Source organism: Arachis ipaensis, chromosome B01 (assembly GCF_000816755.2).
Source record: "Arachis ipaensis cultivar K30076 chromosome B01, Araip1.1, whole genome shotgun sequence".
NCBI classification, from domain to species: Eukaryota; Viridiplantae; Streptophyta; class Magnoliopsida; order Fabales; family Fabaceae; genus Arachis; species Arachis ipaensis.
The window spans coordinates 72,439,092-72,448,646 of record NC_029785.2 but is presented as its reverse complement, the minus strand read 5'-3'; positions in this window follow the sequence as shown (position 1 = coordinate 72,448,646).

Genomic DNA, 9,555 nt, shown 5'->3' with positions numbered 1-9,555 from the left:
CATTTCCCAAATCAAGTATTGAGAGGGTTATAGTCACAAACCCATCCAAACCCAATTTGGTCCAGCATGAGAAAGCATTTCTAGCTTGATCTCTTCATTCCTCTTTCAAGGTTCAGAAGAGATCCAAGTTTGAATAGCTTCTTTTCCAAGATAACTACCCAATTGGATGAAGATCGAAAGCTTTCAAGTAAAATCAAGAGAAAAGATAGAAGAAGAATAATGAAAATTAGTATTGATCCATCAAATTACAACAAAGCTCCCTAACCCAATGAAAGGGGTTTAGTTGTTCATAGCTCTAGAAAATGAAAACAAAGATGGAGAATACATCATAAAACTAGAAATTGTAGAGAAGGTAAAATACAGAGAGTAGTTCTCTTTTCCAACTCCCAGAGCTCCTAAACAATTCAAATTTACTCCTATATATACTACTTTTCTCAGCTTCTAGTTGGCTCTTCAAGTCTTGGGCCTTTGGATCTTGAGTTTGAAGCAGTTCTCTTCTTCAATTGGGCTTGGCTTTACTTGCAGAGAGAAAATGTGAAGTGGGCAGAGACTTTAGCTCAGGACGTTAGGGGTGTTAACGTTTAGTGAAAATATGAGTTCGAGAACGTTAGTGACAATCAACTTTCTCACTAACATTCCTAAGTAAAAGCCACGTTAACTTCAACGTTAGTGGCATAAACATTGCCACTAACGTTGCCTCTAAGTCCTTCGCACACGTTATTGAGACTTAACATTCCCAATAACTTTGAAAAGCCCCCTTTGTTCCCACGTTAGAGCCCACGTTAACTTAGTTAACGTGGCTCTTTAAAGTGGGCTTGCCATCCTTCGAGAACGTTAGTGACACTCAACATTGTCACTAACGTTCCAAGGTGCCCCCATGTCTCATGTTAGAGTCCACGTTAACTAGGTTAACATGGCTTCTAGCGTTGCCATGCTTAGCCATCCCCAACGTTGGTGACAATGTTGAATGTCACTAACGTTGGCATTTCTTTCACTCATCAACGTTAGCTTCCACGTTAGCTAAGTTAACTAAGTTAACGTGGAAGTTAACGTGGCTCTTTGGGGGGTTGTGTGGTTGCTTCGAACGTTAGTGACAATGTTGGGTGTCACTAACGTTGTCGACCACTCTTGCTTCTTACGTTAGCTCCCATGTTAACCAAGTTAACGTGGGAGTTAACGTGGTATGTTTCTCCTTAGGCCAACGTTAGTGACAATGTTGAATGTCACTAACGTTGGCGTTTCTTCCCCCTTTTAACGTTAGAGGCCACGTTAACTAAGTTACCGTGGACTCTAACGTGGCCACTTATGAGCATTTGCCAACGTTAGTGACAATGTTAAGTGTCACTAACGTTGGCTTAACTTCCCCTCTCTACGTTAGAGTTCACGTTAACTTAGTTAACGTGACTCTTAACGTGGTCAATGATGGCTTCGAGAGCGTTCTTGGCAATCACTTTTCTCATTAACTTTGCAAGTTACCTCCCATTCCTTGCTTCCTTTGGTCCTGAAATCAAGCAATAGAGTGCATCAAAGTCCTAGTCCAAGTCATGGGTAATGCAACATACAATTTCTCACTAAACTCATGCAAAATCCTCATAAAATAATGTAAAATGCACAATGTATGCTTGAATCAAGGTGTAAGTGAATATCTACCCAAAACTAGCTTATTTCCTAAGGGAATGCATGAAACTAACCTAAAAACAGTAAAGAAAAGGTCAGTGAAACTGGCCAAGATGCCCTGGCATCAAATTGGTGCATTGAGAACCCATGGTGATCAATTTGATACCATTGGCGCTAACCCATTACTAAGTTAATTAGTAGGTAGGTTAGGACTTAAGGGTTGATGTGATCAAACCTATTTGACGTACTTCATGCTTAGGAGTAAATGTTATGTACTTAAAGCTTTTGGGAAGTAGACTTAATAGGTTGGCCTCTCATAATTATCAATATTCGGTTTGTTGACAAGGATGGTGATCTCAATTACCTAAGTCTTAGCCAAGAGTTCTCTATTTTGCTTTTTTTACTCACTTGCTTGATTTACTTTCTTGCCATCTCATGAACCAAACCCCCCCCCTTTTTTTTTACCCCCTTCATAGCCAATAACTAAACACTACATTGTTTCCTAGGGAGATGACCTGGAGTCTAAATACTTCGGTTAATTCTTATTGGGGTTTGTACTTTGTGACAACCGATAATTTTTGATGTGAGAGTTGTTTGTTGGTTTGAAGTTATGCTTACAACGAAGTAATTCTTTTCTATAAGAAGAAATTCTAGACCATCGAGCAAATATCATTATCACACTACCTACAGAAATCAAAGAAAACACTGGGGGCGATTTTGGGCTGAGTTTGGACCCAGTTTTTGGCCCAGAAACGCAGACAAAAGCCAGGGGTCAAGCAGAAACTCAACACATCACATACATTGAATCGTTCATAATTTTAGGATTTAGATGTAGTTTCTAGAGAGAGAGGCTCTCTCCTCTCTCTAGGTTCTAGGATTTCTCTTTGTTTTAGGTCTATTTCTTCTCAATTCCAGGTTCAATGTTCCTTTAATTTAGTTTCTCTTCTATTTTTATTTGTTCTAGTACTTTGGTTTATCTATTCTTCTTGTTGATTCTCTTCTTTTCCAATTTAGTTTATGAATTCTCCATGTTAGATTTGATTTCTTTATTTAATGCAATTTGAGGTATTTCATATTTATGATTTTAATTTAGCTTTTTACATTCTTAGCTTGAATTGATTAATTGGAGACTCTTGAGTTATCAAACTCCTTTGTTGATTGATAATTGAGAGTTGCTAATTGACTTGAATTCCACCAACTCTAGTCTTTCCTTGGGAGTTGACTAGGACTTGAAGATTCATATTGATTTATCCACTTGACTTTTGATGAGCGGATAATTTATATGCTTTTTGGCATTATTTTTACATAGTTTTCAGTATGTTTTAGTTAGTTTCTATTATATTTTTATTAGTTTTTAAATAAAAATCACATTTCTGGATTTTACTAGGAATTTATGTATTTTTCTGTGATTTCAGGTATTTTCTGGCTGAAATTGAGGGACCTGAGCAAAAATCTGATTCAGAGGCTGAAAAAGGACTGCAGATGCTGTTGGATTCTGATCTCCCTGCACTCAAAGTTGATTTTCTGGAGCTACAGAAGTTCAATTGGGGCACTCTCAATTGCGTTGGAAAGTAGACATCCTGGGCTTTCCAGGAATATATAATTGTCTATACTTTGCCTGAGTTTTGATAACACAAACTGGCATTTAAACGCCAACTTTCTATCCTATTCTGGCGTTAAACGCCAGAACTGGCATAAAAGCTGGAGTTAAATGCCCAAACTGGCACCAAAGCTGGCGTTTAACTCCAAAAAAAGTTTGTACATGTGAAAGCTTCAATGCTCAGCCCAAGCACACACCAAGTGGGCCCGGAAGCAGATTTCTGCATCATTTACTTATTTTTGCATCATTTACTATTGTATTTTCATCTCTGGAACACATTATGTAACTTTTATGTTCTGAGACCTCCATGTGAGGCTGGCCATTCGGCCATGTCTACCCTATTTTTACTTATGTATTTTCAACGGTGGAGTTTCTACACCCCATAGATTAAGGTGTGGAGCTCTGCTGTTCTTCATGAATTAATGCAATTACTACTGTTTTTCTATTCAATTCAAGCTTATTCCTGTTCTAAGATATTCATTCGCACAGAAGAACATGATGAATATGATGATTATGTGACAGTCATCACCATTCTCACTTATGAACGCGTGCCTGACAACCACTTCCGTTCTACATGAAAACAAGCTTGAATGCATATCTCTTAGCCTCGAGATCAGAGTCTTTATGGTATAAGCTAGAATCAATTGGTAGCATTTTTGAGGTCCGGAAAGTCTAAACCTTGTCTGTGGTATTTCGAGTAGGATCTGGGATGGGATGACTGTGACGAGCTTCAAACTCGCGAGTGTTGGGCGTAGTGATAGACGCAAAAGGATCAATGAATCCTATTCCAACATGAGTGAGAACCGATAGATGATTAGCCGTGCGGTGACAGCACATTTGGACTATTTTCACTGAGAGGACGGACGGTAGCCATTGATAACGGTGATCTCCCAACATACAGCTTGCCATGGAAGGGAATACGCATGATTGGATGAAAGCAATAGGAAAGCAGAGGTTCAGAAGCAATAAGCATCTCCATACACTTATCTGAAATTCCACCAATGAATTTCATAAGTATTTCTATCTTATTTTCTGCTTTAATTATATTTTAATTATCAAAATCCCATAACCATTTGAATCCGCCTGACTGAGATTTACAAGGATGACCATAGCTTGCTTCAAGCCGACAATCTCCGTGGGATCGACCCTTACTCACATAAGGTATTACTTGGACGACCTTGTGCACTTGCTGGTCAGATTCACGGAGTTGTGTGAAAAGTGTGCGATCACGATTTCGTGTACCAAGTTTTTGGCGCCGTTGCCGGGGATTGTTCGAGTTTGGACAACTGACGGTTCATCTTGTTGCTCATATTAGGTAATTTTATTTTATTTTAAGCTTTTATTTTTTTATTTTATTTTCGAAAAATTTTTTTCAGAATTTTTAAGAATGAATTCTAGAGTTTCATGTTGATCTGTTGAAGTCTGGCTGGCTATGAAGCCATGTCTAATCTTTTGGACCGAGGTTTCAACTTATCATCACAAGAGCTTGTTGATTTTTATCAATCTTGCTGTTGAATGTAATGATCTGCTAAAGCTTGGCTGGCCATTGGCCATGTCTAGTGTTTTGGACCGAAGTTTTCACTGAAAGCTTGGCTGGCTAGTAAGCCATGTCTAATTCCTGGACCGGAGTTTTAGACTAACATTGCATGATTCCTGGAATTCTCATTAAGAATTTTGAATTCCTTGTTTTCTTTTTCCAAATAATTTTCGAAAAAAATACAAAAAAAATTGATAAAACCATAAAAATAAAAAATAATTTGTGTTTTGTTTGAGTCTAGTGTCAATTCTTAAGTTTGGTGTCAATTGCATGTTTTTCTTTTTCTTGAATTTTCAAAATTTTATGCATTATATTCTTCATTGATCTTCAAGTTGTTCTTGATGATTTTCTTGGGTCTGATCTTTAAATTCTCTTGTTTTGTGTCTTTTGTTGTTTTTCATATGCATTTTCAAATTGTTATTACCCCTAGTATACAAACTTCTAAGTTTGGTGTCTTGCATGCATTATTTGTTTTGATCTTGATTTTCCATGATTAGTTTCATTTTGTTGTTTTTCATCATTAAAAATTCAAAAAAATTTTCAAAATTATGTCTTTTCAAGTCAATAATACAGAGAATTGAAGATTCAGAACATACAGCAGAGGAATTACAGAGAAAAAGCTGGGCGTTCAAAACGCCGAGTGAGGAAGGAAAACTGGCGTTTAAACGCCAGCCAGGATGGCACAGGAGGGGAGATTTTGTTTTCAATACAAATCTTTTACAAATCTTCAAAATTTTTCAAAATCAAATCTTTTTCACATCATATCTTTTTCAAATCACATCTTTTTCAATATTCTTTTTAATATTTTCAAAAATTCCAAAATGATTTTCAAAATCTTTTTCTTATTTTTATTTCATATTTTCAAAATTAATGCTAACATTTAACATGATTGATTCAAAATCTCAAGTTGTTACTTGCCTATTAAGAAAGGTTCAATTCTTAAATTTTAAAATCATATCTTTTAGTTTCTTGTTAGTCAAGTAATCAACTTTAATTTTCAAAATCAAGTCCTCTTAAATTATTTTTCAATCATATCTTTTCAATCATATCCTCTCAATCACATCTTTTTCAAAATAAATTTCAATCATATCTTTTTGATTGCTAATTTCAAAATCTTTTTCAAAATCACTTAACCACTTTCTCACTTTTAATTTTCGAAAACCATCAATCAATTTTTCAAAATTATTTTTAAAATTTTGGTTTTATTTCAAAATTTGTTTTCAAAAATTCTTTTCCCTCCTCACCTTTTTCTATTTAAGGACTAACACTCCTCCTCTTTTAGCAATTCGGACTCACTCCCTCTCTATAAGTTCAAATTCCCCTCTCTACCTCATCTTTCTATTCTTCTTTTCCTCTGACACCTCAAGGAATCTCTATACTGTAACATAGAAGATTCCATACTTTCTTGTTCTCTTCTCTTTCATATGAGTAGGAACAAGGACAAAGGCATTCTTGTTGAAGCTGATCCTGAACCTGAAAGGACCTTGAAGAGAAAGCTAAGAGAAGCTAAAGCACAACTCTCTGGAGAGGACCTAACAAAAATTTTTGAAAGAGAAGAAGACATGGCAGCCGAAAATAACAACAATGCCAACAATGCAAGGAAGATGCTTGGTGACTTTATTGCACCCTCTTCTGACTTCTGTGGAAGGAGCATCTCGATTCCTGTAATTGGAGCAAACAACTTTGAGCTTAAGCCTCAATTAGTTTCTCTAATGCAACAGAATTGCAAGTATCATGGACTTCCATTAGAAGATCTTCATCAGTTTTTAGCTGAATTCTTGCAAATCTGTGACACTGTTAAGAGTCATGGGGTTGACCCTAAGGTCTACAGACTTATGCTTTTCCCTTTTGCTATAAGAGACAGAGCTAGGACATGGTTGGACTCACAACCTAAAGAAAGCCTGAACTCTTGAGAAAAGCTGGTCAATGCCTTCTTGGCAAAGTTCTTTCCACCTCAAAAATTGAGTAAGCTTAGAGTGGAAGTCCAAACCTTCAGACAGAAGGAAGGCGAATTCCTCTATGAAGCTTGGGAAAGATACAAGCAATTGATCAGAAGGTGTCCTTCTAGCATGCTTTCAGAATGGAGCATCATATGCATATTCTATGATGGTCTATCTGAACTGTCCAAGATGTCATTGGACAACTCTGCTGGTGGATCTCTTCATCTGAAGAAGATGCCTGAGGAAGCCCAGGAACTCATTAAAATGGTTGCAAATAACCAATTCATGTACACTTCTGAAAGGAATCCTGTGAATAATGGGACAACTCAGAAGAAAGGAGTTCTTGAGATTGATACTCTGAATGCCATATTGGCTTAGAATAAAATATTGACTCAGCAAGTCAATATGATTTCTCAAAGTCTGTCTGGAATGCAAGCTGCAACAGGCAGTACTAAGGAAGCATCTTTTGAAGAAGAAGCTTATAATCCTGAGAATCCTGTAATGGAAGAGGTGAACTACATGGGAGAACCCTATGGAAACACCTATAATCCTTCATGGAGAAATCATCCAAATCTCTCATGGAAGGATCAACAGAAGCCTCAACAAGGCTTCAACAGTAATAATGGTGGAAGAAATAGGTTTAGCAATAGCAAGCCTTTTCCATCATATTCTCAGCAATAGACAGAGAATTCTAGGCAAAGTCTCTCTTGCTTAGCAACCATAGTCTCTTATCTATCTAAGACCACACTAAGTTTCATGACTGAAACAAGGTCCTCCATTAGAAATTTGGAGGCACAGGTGGGTCAGCTGAGTAAAAAGGTTACTGAAACTCCCTCCTAATACTCTCCCAAGCAATACAGAAGAGAATCCCAAGAGAGAGTGCAAGGCCATAAACACGTCCCACATGGCCGAATGCATAGAGGAGGGAAAGGCAGTAATTTCCACTGAAGAAGACCTCAATGGATGTCCACCGGCCACCATGGAGTTCCCTAATGAGGAACCAGAGGAATCTGAGGCTCATACAAAGACCATAGAGATTCCACTGAACCTACTTCTGCCATTCATGAGCTCTGATGAGTATTCTTCCTCTGAAGAGGATGAAGATATTGTTGAAGAGCAAGTTGCTCAATATCTAGGAGCAATCATGAAGCTGAATGCCAAGTTATTTGGTAATGAGACTTGGGAGAATGAACCCCCATTGCTCATCAATGAACTGAACGATCTGACTCAACTGAAATTACCTCAGAAGAGACAGGATCCTGGAAAGTTCTCAATACCTTGTACCATAGGCACCATGGCCTTTGAGAAGGCTCTTGTGACCTAGGGTCAAGTATAAACCTCATGCCCCTCTCTGTAATGGAGAAGCTAGGGATCCTTAAGGTGCAAGCTGCAAGAATCTCACTAGAGATGGCAGACAATTCAAGAAAACAGGCTTATGGACTTGTAGAGGATGTCTTGGTAAAGGTTGAAGGCCTCTACATCCCTGCTGACTTCATAATCCTGGACACTGGAAAGAGTAGGGATGAATCCATCATCCTTGGCAGACCCTTCCTTGCCACAGCAAAAATTGTGATTGATGTTGACAGAGGAAAGCTGGTCATTCAAGTGAACGAAGCCTGCCTTGTGTTTAAGGCTCAAGGATCTCCTTATGCACACATGGAGAAGAAGCATGAAAAGCTTCTTTCAATGCAGAGTCAAACAGAGCTCCCATATTCAAACTCTAAGTTTGGTGTTGGGAGGCTATCATCATGCTCTGAGTATCTGTGAGGCTCCATGAGAGCCCACTGTCAAGCTATTGACATTAAAGAAGCGCTTGTTGGGAGGCAACCCAATCTTTACTTATCTATGTTAAATTTCTATTTTCTATTGTTATTTTATGCTTTCTTTAGGTTGGTGATCATGTGAAGTCACAAAAATAACTGAAAAAGTAAAAACAGAATGAAAAATAGCATTAAAACCAGCACATCCTGGATGATGATCTTACTGGCGTTTAAACGCCAGTAAGGGTAGCAGAATGGGCGTTAAACGCCCAGTCTGGCACCATTCTGGGCGTTTAACGCCAGAAAAGGGCACCAGACTGACGTTTAATGCCAGAAAAGGGCAACAAACTGGCGTTTAAACGCCAGAAAGGGAAGAAAAGTTGGCGTTAAATGCCAGAAATGGGCAGCAACCTGGCGTTTAACGCCAGGATAGTAGTCAAGGTGCGTTTACACGCCAACATGGTGCAGGGATGAGAAGTCCTTGACACCTCAGAATCTGTGGACCCCACAGAATCCCTACTTACCTCAACTCTCTCTCTCTTCTTCACACCTTCCCATAACACCCTTCCCCAAATACCCCTCACCAATCACCTCCATTTCTCTTCCCCATAACACACTCCTCACAATTCAAATTCAAAATCCTTTCCCTCCCACACCCAACCCTAATACACAAACCCTACCCTCTCTTCTCCCCCTTGGCCGGACCACTAAAACCCATCCATCTCCTCTATTTCTTCTTCTTCTACTCCCTTCTTTCTTCTTTTGCTCGAAGACGAGCAAACCTTCTAAGTTTGATGTGGTAAAAGCGTTGCTTTTTATTTTTCCATAACCATTTATGGCACCTAAGGCCAGAGAAACCTCTAGAAAGAAGAAAGGAAAGGAAAAAGCTTCCACTTCTGAGTCATAGAAGATGGAGAGATTCATCTCAAAGGTCCATCAAGACCACTTCTATGAAGTTGTGGCCAAGAAGAAGGTGATCCTCGAGGTCCCTTTGAAGCTCAAAAAGAGTGAATATCCGGAGATCCGACATGAGATTCGAAGAAGAGGTTGGGAAATTCTCACCAACCCCATTCAACAAGTCGGGATCTTAATGATTCAAGA